Below are 18,532 nucleotides of genomic sequence, written 5' to 3'. Positions count from 1 at the left end.
GTGTTGTGCGATGTGTTTTAAAAGTGGTGTGTGATAGCAGTTGCGTGCGAGTGGGTGGGCTTGCCTTCGGCTATCTCCCACAAGCTTGGAGTGTGATACGTATCTGTGTGTTCTGGCTGGTTACTTGGTTTCATAGATGTAGCGTGGATTCTGTCCTGTGGTCCCCTGGAGTATATTCTTTCTGTTGCTCGGTACATTTCAGGGCTGGTTCATTGCAGCCTGGCCTACCTGAGAGGTGGTTGAATAACCAGAAGTGTGGCATGGGTTTGTCAGGATGCAGTGAGGAAAAGCCAGGCCTTGAGGGCCTGCTGAAAGACAAGGTGATCCTCTATGTGTCAGATGCTAATGGGAATCGAGTTTCCAGACTGAGGGGGCTTGGACAGAGAAGGAGGATCCCCCTATAGATCCTCGTGCTCTGAAACACTTGTGTATGAGCGCGATACAAATAAAATATCATATCATATGATATCTATTCCTGATGATTTGAGGGAAGGGATCACAAGGAGGAGTGCAGTGCCTGATCGCAGGTTTCTGTTGGGTTGGCAGCAGATGAGTTTCTGTTGGAGGTATTCTGGGCCTGTCATGTGGAGGGCACCGTTGGTTGCAAAAACAAGGAAATATCGAAGCTGAGTACCACAAAAAGGAAATACACCAATCACGAGCTAGGAAGATTCACGGGTCTTTTATTCTGCACAGTTACAAAGAAACACAGATACATATAGCTATCTGGCTCTCAACACCCCGCAATGAGTACCAGCCCGTCAAAGAGAGGAGAGAGAGTGCTGGACATCTAAACATTCGTGCTTTTTTACATTTCTGAATAATATTGTCCAGCCCCTCTTCGTGTTAATAATCTGCAATCTAGAGTTCGTGCCTAGTTCACATTCGGTTCACATAATATTTTGCAAAGGATTACATACGTTTGTATTTCTGCAGCGATACAATGACAGTGTATGTTCTCAAATCCTACAACAAGCATCTATTACAACTATCTTACAATTGAGTTCAGCCTGTGTCCACGCTTGGCGTTTGCACTTCATTGTCCCAGATGTGTATTTGTGGATTAGTCTTGTGAGCGCAGACAATGCTAGGACAACAGTTCATGTTCAGTTCAAGACCTCATTACCTAGTCTAAACAATTGGCTCTTGGACAGTCTAACCATTAACAGAACTCAAAGGCCGACAGGCTTGGTTGCAAGTTGAAAAGACAGTCCACCATTTTAGAACAGAAAACATATGAACAGAAATCAAAATGGTGGATGATTCTAAAATGGCGGCGAAGTCGATCCAAAATCGGAACTTTGCAGCACGGTTTTCTTCATGAAGCGACTAGGCTTAGGCCAATATAAATCAAAAGGAGGCACTATATGATTTCTGTTTAACAAACCCTCCTTTTGGCCTAAGCCAAGTGCTAAACCAAAAACTAATCGCTTCACGAGTAACTCCACGTTTCAATGTCCATACACCCTGAATCACATTAATCATATCTGTCAATCGCCATAAAATCTGCGGCGGAAATTTCCTTCAGCACAAATTCATTGGTCATTCTTTCCGGTGCGTGTACCTTTGGTCCTAACGTTCCCATACCCTGTGCACAACATCCCCCTAACATTGAACATATGGCAGGAAGACATTGCATACAACAACAGCAAAACAACAGAATACCCAGAATTATCAATAAGACCGAGAGAAGCTTCCACCCCCAAGATCGTAAGAAGTCCCAGAAACAAGCACTAAGATCCCAGTTTCCCTCGGGAACATGTACTTCTGAACTCAGGACGTGCAGATTTTGTATTGCCTTAAAGATGGTCGGGGAGGAATCTGGCACAAAAACACAACAAGCGGACCCCACTAATTTGCATACTCCACCACGCTCAGCCAAGATGACGTCTAATGCCATCCGGTTTTGTAGCGCCACTAATCTGATTGCCTTTTGCTCTAGAGTCGTGTTATAGAGTATGTCAGTGGTCCGGTTGATGGTTTTCTCCAGTATTCTTGCTAGTCTCCTGGTATCCTTGGAGTTCAGGATCTGCCCCCAAAAAGGTACAAAGGATTTTGCTATATCGCCCAGAACTTGTGATGGAGTATCGCCATTCTCATCCCGCCTTGGATGAGCCCTAGAGATTTCAGTGGTACTGGCGACATATACCCCAGGTAGCAGAATTCCCAAATAGCAAGTTCCCTGCCAATCTCTAGGTAGCCATGGATAAGCTTCATTACTGCATACAAAGTAAACAGTTCAACAAAGGTAGCAGGCGCCCCTCTCTAGGAAGAACAAGGCATGATAACCTGTTCAGTGGTAGTTAACCACATTGAGAGTTCGCAGCCATCTGCTTTTTGCTCACTGTACCTTTCACAGATGGGAAATATCCATTTGCATATCAGTCTTTGTCCCGCCCACATGGGCAGTCCAGCACCGAAATGCTATGGCAATTCCTCTCTGAACAAGAGTACCACCAGCAACCCCATACACGTGTTTCAGCCTTGTTGGGCATCATCAGTGAGGTGAAGCTGAGCCTCTCTAAGCACAGTGAGCAGGGAGTCCACGTCTGGTTGCCCCCAGGTAACCTAGGGTGACCAACCCCAAGTTCCTTCAAAGAATTCAACAAAGGTAGCAGGCGCCCCTCTCTAGGAAGAACAAGGCATGATAACCTGTTCAGTGGTAGTTAACCACATTGAGAGTTCGCAGCCATCTGCTTTTTGCTCACTGTACCTTTCACAGATGGGAAATATCCATTTGCATATCAGTCTTTGTCCCGCCCACATGGGCAGTCCAGCACCGAAATGCTATGGCAATTCCTCTCTGAACAAGAGTACCACCAGCAACCCCATACACGTGTTTCAGCCTTGTTGGGCATCATCAGTGAGGTGAAGCTGAGCCTCTCTAAGCACAGTGAGCAGGGAGTCCACGTCTGGTTGCCCCCAGGTAACCTAGGGTGACCAACCCCAAGTTCCTTCAAAGAATTCAACAAAGGTAGCAGGCGCCCCTCTCTAGGAAGAACAAGGCATGATAACCTGTTCAGTGGTAGTTAACCACATTGAGAGTTCGCAGCCATCTGCTTTTTGCTCACTGTACCTTTCACAGATGGGAAATATCCATTTGCATATCAGTCTTTGTCCCGCCCACATGGGCAGTCCAGCACCGAAATGCTATGGCAATTCCTCTCTGAACAAGAGTACCACCAGCAACCCCATACACGTGTTTCAGCCTTGTTGGGCATCATCAGTGAGGTGAAGCTGAGCCTCTCTAAGCACAGTGAGCAGGGAGTCCACGTCTGGTTGCCCCCAGGTAACCTAGGGTGACCAACCCCAAGTTCCTTCAAAGAATTCAACAAAGGTAGCAGGCGCCCCTCTCTAGGAAGAACAAGGCATGATAACCTGTTCAGTGGTAGTTAACCACATTGAGAGTTCGCAGCAATCTGCTTTTTGCTCACTGTACCTTTCACAGATGGGAAATATCCATTTGCATATCAGTCTTTGTCCCGCCCACATGGGCAGTCCAGCACCGAAATGCTATGGCAATTCCTCTCTGAACAAGAGTACCACCAGCAACCCCATACACGTGTTTCAGCCTTGTTGGGCATCATCAGTGAGGTGAAGCTGAGCCTCTCTAAGCACAGTGAGCAGGGAGTCCACGTCTGGTTGCCCCCAGGTAACCTAGGGTGACCAACCCCAAGTTCCTTCAAAGAATTCAACAAAGGTAGCAGGCGCCCCTTTCTAGGAAGAACAAGGCATGATAACCTGTTCAGTGGTAGTTAACCACATTGAGAGTTCGCAGCCATCTGCTTTTTGCTCACTGTACCTTTCACAGATGGGAAATATCCATTTGCATATCAGTCTTTGTCCCGCCCACATGGGCAGTCCAGCACCGAAATGCTATGGCAATTCCTCTCTGAACAAGAGTACCACCAGCAACCCCATACACGTGTTTCAGCCTTGTTGGGCATCATCAGTGAGGTGAAGCTGAGCCTCTCTAAGCACAGTGAGCAGGGAGTCCACGTCTGGTTGCCCCCAGGTAACCTAGGGTGACCAACCCCAAGTTCCTTCAAAGAATTCAACAAAGGTACAGGCGGCCCTCTCTAGGAAGAACAAGGCATGATAACCTGTTCAGTGGTAGTTAACCACATTGAGAGTTCGCAGCCATCTGCTTTTTGCTCAATGTACCTTTCACAGATGGGAAATATCCATTTGCATATCAGTCTTTGTCCCGCCCACATGGGCATTTCGGTGCTGGACTGCCCCTGGGCAGGACAAAGACTGATATGCAAATGGATATTTCCCATCTGTGAAAGGCACAGTGAGTAAAAGCAGTGGCTGCGAACTCTCAAGTGGTTAATAACCACTGAACAGGTTATCAAGTCTGTTCTTTCGAGAGAGGGGCGCCCGCTACCTTTGTAAAACTACAAAGTAAACAGGTTCGCTTACATACAAAGGTCTGTCCTCACTGGTCAAGTTGGTAACACTAGGGCAACCCTCAAAATTGCCCATTGACTGAGTACCACTCCTTTGTATGCAGAAAGAAACTGAGTTGGGGCTATGGTTAACAGTGTAGGAAGGTGGCGTGGCATCCCTATTACCTATAGGAGCCATCTTAAAAGAAATCAGAGATTGAAAAGGTCGGGCCAGTCTATCAGAAGGCCTAATAGAAGCAACTTTAAGCTTGCTCCTATTTGCGAAGAGTGAGCATCCGAGAGGCGTTAGGACTCGCCTTTCAAATTCGTTCAAATTTATCCCATCAAAGTTCCCTGAGATGCTATCATTCCATCAGCCAAAGAATAGTGCCCACAGAGAAGCATAACATACAGTAGTTAAAGGCAAAGGATGAATATACCAGCCCAACCCTTTTTCCCCATGTTGCGGTAAATGGCATGAGTTGCATTCATTATTAGCAGTAATGTATTATTATGATAGCTCTGTCTATGTTGAGAGTCTCTAGGAGATAGAGTGTGCAGATGCACGAAAGGTGTAGATACAGTAGGAACATTCTCAGTAGGCAAGAATGTTTCAAGCGGACGTACTTCTTCTATGTACCAAAATCCTAAGGCAGCTAATACTATGAAACTGGTTAACACAATTACAAGAAGACAATGGGCCTCATTCCGAGTATGGCGGTAAGGGATAGCGGCCACCGCTAACGAGAGCGGTGGCGGTAATCCCTTACCGCCATACTCCGAGTTCCCTTTGCGCCATGGTGGTTTTAACACCTGCTTTTAGCAGGTGTTAAAAACCATGGCGCTAAGGGACCTTGATGTTAATTACGCCACCGTAATTTACGGTGGCGTAATTGACGCCTTCCCCACTCCCATTATGCCCTATGGGGCAAGAATGGGAATGGGGAAGGGTAAATGGGGATTGGGGAATTACCGCCCCACCAGCCTTGGAATGGGGCGGTAATTCCGCCATCCACCAAGGCGCTGCCGGTCCGGGTACGGCGTCAACCAAGGCGTTAATAGCGCCATTGGTTAGCGCCGTACTCGGAATGAGGCCCAATACGTCTTAAAAGACCATGGGCCTCATTACGACCCTGGCGGAGAACCATGGTGCAATTTGCACCATGGTCCATGGCGCAGAGCTGCCAACTCCGCCATGGGGGTTGGCGGACTTACCGCCCCATTCCGACCTTGGCGGGGCGGTAAGTCCCCAATCCCCATTTACCCTTCCCCATTCCCATTTTTGCCCCATAGGGTATAATGGGAGTGGGGAAGGCGTTAATTACGCCACTGTAATTTACGGTGGCGTAATTAACGACAAGTCCCGTAGCGCCATGGATTTTTCCGCTTGCAAAAAGCAGGCGTAAAAATCACCATGGCGCTACGGGATCTCGTAGGCGGGCGGAGAGGTACGCCATGGGTTACGCCGGCGTAAACCCCTTTCCGCCAGGGTCGTAATGAGGGCCCATGTATTCAATCGTCCATTGTCTTTGTTGGCCACACACGTGACTGTCTGTACCGCATGAGTAGGGTCGATAACAGGCATTGTTCCTTGAAGCTTTTCTCCGATAAGTTCCTGTGAAAATCTCCGTAGTCCGTTTGCTGGTGATCTCCTGATCACATGCTTTCTTAGTCTTTCCCAATCCCCAGCCACCTACTTTCCTTCAGTGCAGAAAGTGGCAAAGGACAACCTCTGTGGTTTTTCCCCTGTGGGCACGGTCGTATCCATGCAGTGAGACTAGTGTCGTGGACGCAGATTGTACCTTGTGACTCCTGGTACCATGTGATCTGAGAACAGTGCATCGTTGCTTCCTGATGGTAGTGATGAATTTGCAGCAGAACGAAACAAAGGTGCAGAAGGATCTGCAGAAGAGTGTGGAGACGATGCAGCCATTTCCCCAGGCCCTGCGGGCTCAGGGCGTGTCTCTGAAGCACTCTCAGTGCTGCTCAGTGCTGAACGATTGCTGGGAACAGAGCAAGTACGTTTCTCCTTATCTTCTCCGTCGTGTGGCAAAGGGAAAGGTATCCTCTTGACATGCGAAGTGTGGATCCAGTGTTTCTTTCCAGCTATTCGTACGGCAGTCTGTGTGGCCAATAGGACCTGATGGGGCCCTCTCCACTGCGGTGCGAGACAGGATGCTCTCTCAAATGACTTGGTCAGCACCCAGTCACCAGGTCGGATGCTGTGACCTGGCCTCTCGTATTTGGCTGGGAGGGCTTTTCGCACCTGTTGGTGATTCGAATACAAATTTTGAGTTAACCGTTCACAGTATTCAGAAAGAAGTACATGCTCTATATCCCTCAAAGCCCTAGGCTTAGGAAGATTCCAAATGTTAGCTGGCCTCCCCATCACCACCTCATACGGGGAGAGCCCAGTCCTAGTCTGTGGGGTTGTGCGCATAGAGAGTAACACTATCGGTAAGGCGTCCGGCCATTTCAAATTGGTCCCAGCACATGTCTTAGTGAGCTTGTTCTTCAAGATTCCATTGTGTCGTTCTACCAATCCAGCACTCTGAGCATGTCTGGCGGAATGGAACCGTTTATCGATCTGTAATCCCGCACATATTTGTAGAATTACAGCAGCGATAAAATGTGGACCATTGTCCGACCAGATGAACCTCGGCAAACCAAACCTAGGAAAATATTCCTTAAGCATGGTTTTCGCAGTTGTCATTGCTGTGGCATCTTTTACAGGAAAGGCTTCAACCCATTTACTAAAAGCACAAATAACAACCAAAACAAATTTGAGATTATTACAATGCTCCATTTCAATAAAGTCAAAGTGAATTACCTCAAAAGGGATAGAAGGTGGACCAAAACTACCCCTTGGTGTCGATGTACCCTTCCTCACATTGTGCTGTAGACAGACCATACAACTCTGGACAAAATGCTCAGCAGTTGTCGGGATGTTAACATTTACCAGACAGTTTCTAACATTTTGCAAACTTTCCTAGCGCATATGTGAGTGGGACCATGAGCCGTTGAAACCATCATAGTGATGTGCGGGTCTGGCAGCATCCATTTTCCCTCTAAGTTATCAACCCAGGACCCATCATCATCCAACCTCGCCAAGCCCTCAGCCCATTGCTTAATTTCTTCTAGATTGGCATTGGCTTGGATATTCTTTATAGAATCAATTCCTTCATCTATAGTACAGACATTTGTGGCTTCCCTTGTAGTGTACATATCTGAATAGAGATCAGTAGCAGTTTGTTTGGCTATCTGGTCAGTGAAAGCGTTCCCTTTTCCTACATCATTTATGATTTTCTGATGTGCCGCGCACTTCATAATTGCTAGCTGAGTGGGAAGTGCAAGCGCTGAGAGTAGCTGGACTATCAAGGTGCCATATTGGATCTTCGTTCCATGTGAGGTCAAGAAACCTTGTTCTGCCCAACGTCTACCGAAGTTGTGAACTACCCCAAAAGCATACTTACTATCAGTATATATGTTTACTCTAAGCCCTTTGGAAAGTTCACAAGCTAGAGTCAATGCAATAATCTCTGCGGCCTGCGCGGAGTTATGCGAAATTCTTTTGGTTTCCACAATCATGCTTAGTGTAGTGATGGCATAAGCAGCAGTGGATGTACCATCCGGAAGTTTGAAACAGGAGCCATCGCAAAACAGCTCCCCTTGTGGATCGTTCAAAGGTGTATCTTTCAAATCAATCCTGCCTTTAGGTTCTTGCTCTGTGGCATAAAGGCAGTCATGTGACCTTTCGTCACTGCAAGCAATGTCTTGCGGGAAAGTTATTAATTCAGCCGGATTCAGTGCACAACATCTCTTAATTTTGATATGCGGTGCACACAAGATCAATTCGTATCTTGTTAGTCGTGCGGAAGTGAGATGTTGTGTTTGCGTTCTTTTTAATAGAACGTCTACAGAGTGAGGTACCAACAAGGTTAAAGCATGGCCTAGGACCATACCTTCGCTCTGTTTTACAGACGCAGCAGCAACAGCGACACCTCTCAGACATCTCGACAAAGCGCATGCAACAGGATCAAGGGTGGAGTAAAAATAACTGCACGGCCTATTCTTCCCCCCATGTTCCTTCATTAACACAGCCAAAGCACATCCATCACATTCAGGCACATACAGCTCAAAGGCCTTTTCGTAATTTGGTGTGCCCAAAACTGGTGCTGAACACGGCGCAGTCTTGAGCAAATCAAAAGCTTTCTGGTGTTCCAAGTTCCACGGCAATGGCAAAGAAATGCCCTTCTTTGTCAAAGCCAATATTGGTTTGATCACTAGTGAGAAGTTCGGGATCCACTGCCTACAGTAAGAAGACATTCCTATCAAGGCTCTGCCTTCGTTCTGTGTCTTCTGTGTATTTGGGACAGACATGCTAGAAATGATTTTACTTTGTTTAGGTGTCAATCTTCTTCCCTCCTTTGACAGGAGATAGCCTAAATAGGCAACCTCCTGTTGACAATATTGAAACTTTTTCAGTGAAGCTTTATGTCCATGCTTTGCTAGGTGAATAAGCAATAACACAGTGCCCTCCTTGCAAGCGCTTTCTGAATCTGCAGCTAAAAGAAGGTCATCAACATATTGAAGCAATGTGCAAGTAGCAGGCAACTCAAGTGTATCAAACGCGCTTTCAAAGCCCTACTGTAGATGCTCGGACTTTCCGTGTACCCTTGTGGCGCACGGGTAAATGTAAACAAGCGTCCCCCTAGGCTGAATGCGAACAAGTATCTGCTATCCTTGTGTATAGGAATGCTAAAGAAGGCATTCTTAAGATCTATGACACTAAAATGAGTAGCAGAAGCTGGAATCATCGTTAATATTGTCGTCACATCAGGCACAATAGGAAATTGTAGAGCAACAATCTCGTTGATAGCGTGTAAATCAATAATAAAACGAAAAGGAATTGCATTACCTCCTTTCTTATACCCCGATAAAATCAGACTACTGCACAAACTACCTGCAATTTCTTCAATTACCCCACGGTGTACAAAATCGGAAACTATGGGCCTCATTACGACCCAGGCAGAAAACCATGGTGCTAATAGCACCATGGTCCATGCCGGTAACTTACCGACTCCGCCATGGAGAAAGGGGGAATTACCACCCCATTACAAGGTTGGCGGGGCAGTAATTCCCCCTTCCCCATTCCCATTTTTGCCCCATAGGGCTCAATGGGAATGGGGAAGGCACTAAGTATGGTACCGCAAATTGCGTTACCGTACTTAGCACCAAGGTCCCTTTGCGGGTCCCTACTTTAACGGCTGATGTAGACCAGCAATTAAGATCTGGTCCCGCAAAGGGACCTCGTAATCAGGCGCTAATGGGTTAATGGCGCCATAGCCTTTTACGGCGCTGTTAACCTATTAGCGCTAGGGTCGTAATGAGGCCCTATACATTTCAAAGCTTGCTCACCATCAACCGAAATCTTATACTGTGGAATACGTGGCAACTTTACTCCAGGTTTCAAAATGATTTTAACAGGCTCAATCTGTAAAACACTAACATCATTGTCATCAATCGCCCATAAACACTCCGAAACGTCACTAAATTCCGGCGGCAAAGGTCCAGTCAAAAACTGTGAGGCAGAAAATTGCTGTGGTGAAATCGTCAAATGCACTCCATCCAAAGAACAATGAATTACCACATTTAATTCCTTCAACAGATTCAACCCCAGCAAATTCTCACCACAGTTTGATGTCAAAAGAAATGGACAGTGATCCAGGAATGGACCCAGTGAAATCGGTACCGGCAGAGAAACTGGACTAACCACTGGTGTACCAGAAAACCCTACTGAAACATTAGTTTGCCCTGACAGTGGAATGTCTGGAACCCATAAATGGTGAATGGAACACTTCTGTGCTCCTGTATCTATCAAAAATAGATGTTTCCTATTTCCCACTATCATTTCAATGTAGGGATCTTTCTGATTAACGGGAATAGGCGTTGGTTCCAAACCCTGCTTCGGGCAATCCTAGCGAAACAATATATCATCAAAGGGAAGGTCTTCAGAGAGATAAGCAGTAGAAGGATGATCAAAAATGTTTCTATTATCCATACTCAGTGGCTGATTGTCTTGCGAAAATGATTGAGAATTCTGAGAAAACTGGCTTCTACCAGGACCCCTACCCCAGGGCAGCCTCTGGATCGTCTACCCATGATACCAAATGTGTTGTTCGCCCTCTACTGGAGGATCGGGCATTATGCTCGCCAATAACCCTCTTGTCTGCAATAAGCACATTGGTTCGCGTGTACATTACCTTATGGAACATACTGTCCCCGAAACTGTGTACTACCCCCTCTAACAATCTGTTGCAACAACACCTTAGTTTTCAAGTCTCCCTTTTTCTTTTCAATCCTTTCCTTCTCATTATTGACTCGGTTTTCATAATACTGAGCCGTATGCAACACTTCAGACTGAGACTTAGCTTGCGAAGCGCTCTCAGAAGTCATAATTTGCAACTGGATGTCAGGTAACAATCCACGCCCAAATTTATCCACAAATAATTGTTTTCCAGACTCTGTGCTTAAATCTTGTCCACTAAAATCTGAAAACACTTGTTCAAACCGATTAAAGAAATCGGTAGCACCCTCAGATTTTCCTTGGATACAAGCATTAAGTTTGTCCCAAACAATCCTTCTCTCAGGAATTAAGGCTTTCAGTTTTGTCACTATTCTATCAGGAAAAGTCAGTATCGTCTGTGTTGGTCTCTCACCAGCTTTCCTTTCTCTATGTTGCCTAGCCAAATTATCCCATGTGCCCCCTAACCCTAGTACATCGTCTACTGTCCTAATCTGTTTCCACAAATTGGCAGGTAGGAGCACAGGAAATAACAAGTCCATATCACCCAACCTGAATACTGACGACTGCAAGACAGATTCCATTTCTTTATAAAACCCTGTCGGATTTTTCCTAATATTTGGGATGGATTGTCTAATAGTATTCACCTCCTGTCTTGAGAACGGGTACATAATGTGCATCAATGTCATAGGTGGCTACACCCGTTGCGGCATTAGCCGGGACCTCAACTTTAGGGACAAATGTCGGAGGAACCTCTCTCATAGGCAACTGAGAAGTAGGCAACTCCGAACGCTTAATGAGCAACAGAGCCAAATCGAGCACTAAAGCAATTGAAGGAGTGTCAGACGAAAAAGCTCTCTTGTAGATATTCAATAATTCTGTGGGACAACAAATCTTTCTTTTTATACATTCATCCTGCAGGTATTCTACCATAACCTGTACCACTTTCCTCTGCATTTCTGCCATATACTGACTATACGTGTCATATACTTCTACGGGAGATATCGAAATGTCCGAAATCCATCTAAGTCAGTGGTATTCAAACTGTGGGTCGCGACCCCCTAGGGGTCCGCGGGTGCATCCCAGGGGGGCCCTGAGAGCTCAGCATGAAAAAAGATTTTTTTTTTTTTTAGATTGGAAGAAATGGGCAGGGGTGGCCCACATGGGCGGGCTGAAGCATGAAACTGTCTCAGGCAACAATGAAAAAGTGGCCCACAGTTGTAAATGGATATTCATTCCTTTAGTCACAGACTGGGCCTCATTACTACTATGGCGGACCAGTAACAACGGTGCTGGTAAGCTACCGGCACCGTTGCTACCGTTCCGCCATAGTAAGAGTTGTGCTCGTGGGTGCTTGACAGCCCCCGCCAGGTCTGACCTCAGCTCGTCGGATGCACCAGCACCGTTATTAACAGTGCCGGTGCATCCGAGCTCCCCCTTCCCATTTGAGCCATATGGGGCTCAAATGGGAATGGGGATCTACCGGCACCTTCGAAAGGGCAATTATCATGTCCGCCTAACTCGGCATGACCTAGTAATTGCCCATTCGCGGGTGCCAGACCCGGATGCAACTCCAGTGGCAGCCGTGCCGGTTTTACCGGCACAGCTACCGCCAGAGTAGTTATGAAGCCCACTGTTTCAATAGTACCCAAAGGGGTGCTTTGTGTTAAAATGTAAGTAAATTGTGATATATTCAGCAACAATGGTCAACATTACTAACTGCATAGTGGCCCCTCACCCATTATGGAGGAGCTAAGGAACTAGCCCAGTGAAACAGTGAGCACTCCCTCAGCTGCTTTATCCAGCTAATGGAGTGCTCCTGGGCTGGCTGAACTGTCAAAGGGAAACACTGTTTCCCTTTGACAGTTCAGTTTAGTTCCTCAGCCGCACATGCTCACTGAGCCATGCAAGTGCTGGGGCGTTTTGCTTCGCCAGCATTGCATAGCTCATTGGAAATGCTGGCTGGGGCACTGCATGTCTGTATGTCCGAGGGGGAGCTCCTGCGCCTCCTCGCACATACGGACAGAGCAGCTGGAGCAGCACCCACACACAGGCCAATGCAGAAGGTACGTTTATGTTCATTGTTTTTATTTAAACATGTGTATGGATGCGTTATGAGTGAGTGTATGGTGATGGATGCTCATGTGAATGATAGAGTGATTGCTGTATGAATGTGCAGCGCCTTGCATATACACATAATCATGTTCATTGTGTTAGGACCAGTGGGGCCCAGTGGACAGGGATGGTATCTTTTTACCGGACATCTATCATTCAAAACCCTCTGCCTTGTCCACAAGGCTTTCTGGGGCCTCGGTCCAAAATACCTTCAGCTATTCCTCCGCAAATACCTCCCCTCTCGAGCTCTTCACTCCTCTACCTCCAACTCCCTCAGGGTCAGTCGTTTATCAAAGAAACGAGCTGGGGGTAGATCTCCGTCTTCGGCTGGGGCCTCCCTCTGGAACAGCGCCCTGCCACTCTAAAACTTGAGGAGAACCATCTTTCTTCCTGCACTTATCAGACCTACCCTGTCTGCTGCCTTAAACGTAGCACTTGCAAATTGCTGGCTGCACTACCACTGTTTGTTGCCTTTATTATTTATTTATTGTTATTTATCTGTTTCTCCTCTGCTTCGCACTTTCCACTTCTCCCCCCTTCCATGCACTTTTCCCCTCACACTTGCGCGTTCTCAATGTCACTGGGCCTAGTAAAATCGCTGTTTTATTCTCCTCTGTTCCCCTCCCTTGCCTTGTCACGCTCTGAAACACTTGTGTACGAGCGCGATAGAAATAAAATATCAATGCCTGCCCCCTGGACTCCCAGCAACAATTGCAAACTGTTTGGCTATTTACCCATTTTTTGTTAAAAGTATGCTCTACAATGCAACATTTTAACCTATTATTTAAAAAAAAATTCACAGGGGGAAACCCCCCCGAACCTCCCCTTAATGCCCCTCCACTTAAAAAAGATTCACCAGCCGCCACTGGCCCTCAGACTGTGTTGGGAACGGGATGGGGGAACCGAGGGACTATGGTGGGAGCACAATGGGCGGGAACCATGGGATAGTGATGGGAGCAGAGTGGGGAGAGCCCTGGGTGTGTGATGGGATGGGGAGAGACCAGCGACTGGGTAGGAGTGGGATGAGGGAGCCCAGCGACTTTGATGGGAGCAGGTGATGGCGCGCAATATATACTGTCCATTTGGCATTTCTGGGGGGTCCCGACCTGCCCAAATTTTGCTCAGGGGGGCCCTGGCCAAAAAGTTTGAAGACCACTGATTCTAAGTGCATCTCTTGTGCAAATTTGCGTTTCTTCACTCATTGATTTACAAAGAGGAAGGAACCGTTTCTGTGCAAACATAGCGCCCAAATTATCACCATCTATTTCTTCATTCCGTAACCTTTCTAACTCCCTTCTATACTCAAAAACCCTCTTGACGTGCTCATAACCATTCTCTGCAGTATCTCTTGAATATGCTAAAACATTCAGATCCCTCAACCTTTGTGGGAGATCTACATCATTCAGTCTATTCCACATTATGGATAAATTAATTCCCAGTCCTTCAATAAAAACAGTTTTCTCAGGAAAACCTTCTAGATTAGAGAGTGTAACTAAAACATCAGATTGTTCACTTTTCTCCATGCACTGTCTAGCCCATGCATTCAAATCTTGCATACTGTATTACGAGTTACAATTTTTTTCGATTCCACTCCCTTATCAACTACAAGCAGAGCAGACCTACTTGGAATAGAAAGAGTAGACAAATCTTGCACACTAGGTAACAAAGGTGCTATCACTGGTGAAAAAGACAAATCTACCAAACCCATGGAAGCAGGCAAAGGTGGAGGTACAGGTAGAGGAGCAACAATAGGAAGAGGAGCAATAGGTAGTGGCGGAGGAGTAATAAGAGGTGCAGGAATGACTACGGGAGGAAGAACAACAGCAGGAATAGGTAAAGCAACAGGAATAGGTACATAAGGAGGTGGCGCAGTGGCACCAGGCCTTCGTTCATTTAAAAGCTTGTCAATCAGTTCATCTGATGCATGAAAATCTTTAGACGGATATATTTTCTGGATACCAAGTTGAAAAGCCCTATCCATGTTTCTAGCTGACTTCGACTGTTTTTGTTGATCATACAATAACGCTTTCTTGGCGGTTGACATATGCTAGCGCGCATGTTTCTCTCTACTTTTAAGCTGCTTCATAGCTTCTTTTTTCCAATTTTGTAATACATCAAATGCTGCAGGTCTAGCTTTTTTCTTCAACAATATAGATTCTAAATATTCTATGCGAGAAATCTCAAAGCTACCATTGATTGGCCACTGAAGTTCGGAAGCATGTAAGCATGTCTAGTTTGTCTGTGCCAAATATCATTAAACACTATACTACCAATGCCGTACTTACAGTACATAGTACATGCAGGCGACCCCTCCTGTGGTGCCGGACGTCCAAATTCCAAAGATTGTCTGTCTCTGCGGAATAATGCCCTGAAACAGGCAGACAATTTCTCAGGCATATCACATTACTGGTGTTACCTGGCAGTAATTGTACTCGCGAGGACAATGCACCAAATCAAATATCAGGATACTTAGGGATCGGGGCACGACTAACCTGATCAAAGAACTAAGGGAGGTCCGATCGGATTACTAAGGACAACCAAGGACCCTCTTGGTTGGGGATTTCGGCAAAACGGCCCGCCTCGATATATGGACCCTCGTCAAGATGCCGTCTCGGACCGTGAGCTCACCGTCCAGGGTTCGGTGTCATGATCTCTGCTTCCAAAAGGTCAGGGTTTTCCCAACTCCCTTGGAAGAAGATCCATAACCCAGGTTCCGAGTGCCAACCAGTCCCAATTGGGACCTTTTGGACCCAGTCCTGGCGCCAGTGGCACCAGGCTCATAAATATGCCCAGTCCCAGCGCTGGAAGCGCCGGGCTCATAATGCTTGGGTGGACTTACCTGCAGCAGACCATGCTGCTTACTTGCCTGCCAGTTGAGCCTCTGATCCTCTTCTGTTTGGAACTACTTTTCCTGTTGGGTGGGGCAGGAGCCACTCCCTAGATTCAGAACACTGGAACTCTTCTGGAAAGCAGGAACTCTTTTCTTACCTAGGCGTGGCTGTGGAAGGAGACACCTAAGCACTACAGGAGGCTATTTAAACCACACCCGATGGATGAATCTTGCTTTGCGTTATTCTGCATCCTCTGCAGCAGAACGCTCATCGTGTCTTCTGCATCTGATCCTGGGCCTAAGGAAAAAGGCTTACCATCCTGAATCCAGTCTTCAGCAACACCTATAAAGACAAGAAAGAACAGGTTAGCATTACGGTCTTCAGTGACAGCTCTTCACTTACCTGGTCCATCGGCTGTCACCAACGCCTCGCGCTGCATTCCGGCATCTGAAAGACAAAGGCTTACCTACTCTTCGTGCGCTCCGGAGGTCTTCACACTGCATTCCGGCATCTGAAAGACAAAAGCTTACCAACTCTTTGCACGCTCCGGAGGCCTTCGGCGCTGCATCCCGCATCTGAAAGACAAAACAAGGTGCGTTTAAAGACATTGGGGAACTTTAATACTCACGTGCCATTACTCCTTTCCACATCTAACCCAGTGGGTATTCCGGCACCCTGCAGCCGCTCCGAACTTGTACCTGCAAAATAAAAAGACAGTTAGAGCGCATCGTGAAGCAGGCAACAAGCGCTTACTTACGTGCTTCCAGGCGCTTCTATTCATCACACGGGCTCCATCTTCAACTCACTTCAGCCCGTCATCCGCCATCGCCGGAACCCTGCAAAACAAGAAACATCATTACTAAAGACTTTAAAGACATTAGAATTACTCGAAACTTACCGTTCGTGCAGTAAACGACGGACAGCAGTCCTCTGAAGTCAAGAGGCCTGCTCCCCTTATCCAGTGAAGAAACTGGTTACAGCACCCTGCCCCGAGGCAGATGGAGAGCACGGCGTTCACTTACCTAAGGTGAGAGCGTTAACCTTTGGGGTTCTACAGGAGAAGAGAAAGGGAAGAAGAGAGAGACATTCAATAACCCAGTTCCTTAATCCCATATTTTCTGTCTGCAGACATCTTACCCTTCAAGTCAGACATACAGTGCACAGAGGTCCAGCCCAAAGAGCCAGCCGTGTGTTACACATCACCTTTGCAGATACGGTATACGCCCAGTCAAGACCGGCGCCTCTACGGGAATCAGGTGAGCGTTACAGAACGCAAAGCCTACCACAAAACTCCTGTCCAGGCGCTATGGAAACCTCGGATACCGACCAGCTAGCCCAGTTACTTGGGGAACTAAGGGCAGAAGTGCATGCAGCCCGTCAGGAAACGAACGCTCTAAGAAGGGAACTGATTATTTCCAAGGAGCGAACAGATGATCTCGCTAGACAATTGCTACAGTCACAAGCCGGACAGACCCCGTTACCCGCATCTGGGGGAAATCTTCCTTCTACATCCTCTATGAATCCAGTGCAGATCAACCTACCTGGGAATGTACCTCTGGCTCCGCCCGAACGATTTTCTGATGACCCAAAGAGGTTTGCAGTATTTATCAATCAGTGCCGGTTGCATTTCTTATGCCGACCAGCAGCCTTTCCAACTGATCAAGCTAAAGTAGCTTTCGTGCTTTCGTACCTTAGTGGCAATGCGGCAGACTGGTCGATCCCTCTAGTAAATCAAGATGATCCGGCCCTCCATGATTTTCAAGCTTTTCAGCTCAGTATGGAAAAACTGTTCGCAAGACATTCACAGGGGCAGGCCTTGGACAATGAGCTTCTTTCGTTGCGACAAGGTAATCAAGACCTTTTGGCTTATATTGCGTCTTTCAACAGACTGATAGTGGAAACTCAATGGCCTGAGGACAAAAGGATTACGCTGTTTTATAGAGGTCTACGTGGAGAGCTCAAAGATGTGTTAGCCCAAGTAGTGAATCCCCCACAAGATTGTTCGGACTATATAGACTTAGTCGTTCAAATAGATCACAGACTGCAGAACAGGAAGGCCGATCGTTCCAAGTTTGATGCTCGAGTATTTTCCAAACCGCCAACTCCTTCCAAAGGAGTAGACTCCGGGGAACTCATGCAAATAGGGGGTCTGAAAGGTCCTCTAACACAAAAGGAGCGGGAAAGGAGAAAACAGTTGCAATTATGCCTCTATTGCGGAAACTCAGGGCACTTTCTTCGAGACTGTCCGGTGAAACCTGCCAAGAAGGCAGTAGGAGCTGCAGTTACCAAAGTTACAAACTCTGAGCAGGGAAACGACCTCGCCCGACAAGAATAGAGGTCCTCTTGCCGAGCGTGAAAACCAGTTCCGTGACCTCGCATTTCGTGATACCTATGGTCCTCATTAGCCCTGATAATCCGGATCGATTACATGCAATTGAAGCTTACGTCGACAGCGGTGCCATCGGCAATTATGTGGATCATGAAATGGTTTTGAGGATGAATCTAACTCTTTGTCCCAAGGCTGTAAAGGACGTCATTACTACGGTGGATGGTACGGAGATAGCCTCCGGGCCAGTAACGCATACCACTCAAGAGGTGACGCTAGTAAGCCAAGATGGACACCATGAGAAGATCGTGTTCGATGTGATCAAGGCCCCTCAGTTTCAGATTATTCTAGGAATACCTTGGTTAGAGAAACACAATCCTCTGATCGATTGGCGAGCAAGAACGGTCCAGTTTCCAGAATGTGTCTCTACTTGTCACCCTCCACCTGGTGTTGCACTGGCAGCAATTTCTTCAGAGACTCCCCAGTTACCTCCCGAATACCTAGAATACCAAGATGTTTTCCGGAAGGATCAGTCTAACTCTCTACCTCCTCATAGGTCTTATGA

This window comes from Ambystoma mexicanum, chromosome 9 (genome assembly GCF_040938575.1).
Source record: "Ambystoma mexicanum isolate Mex_15411 chromosome 9, UKY_AmexF1_1, whole genome shotgun sequence".
NCBI lineage: Eukaryota > Metazoa > Chordata > Amphibia > Caudata > Ambystomatidae > Ambystoma > Ambystoma mexicanum.
The sequence above is the reverse complement of the archived record's forward strand: the minus strand, read 5'-3'. Positions refer to the sequence as shown.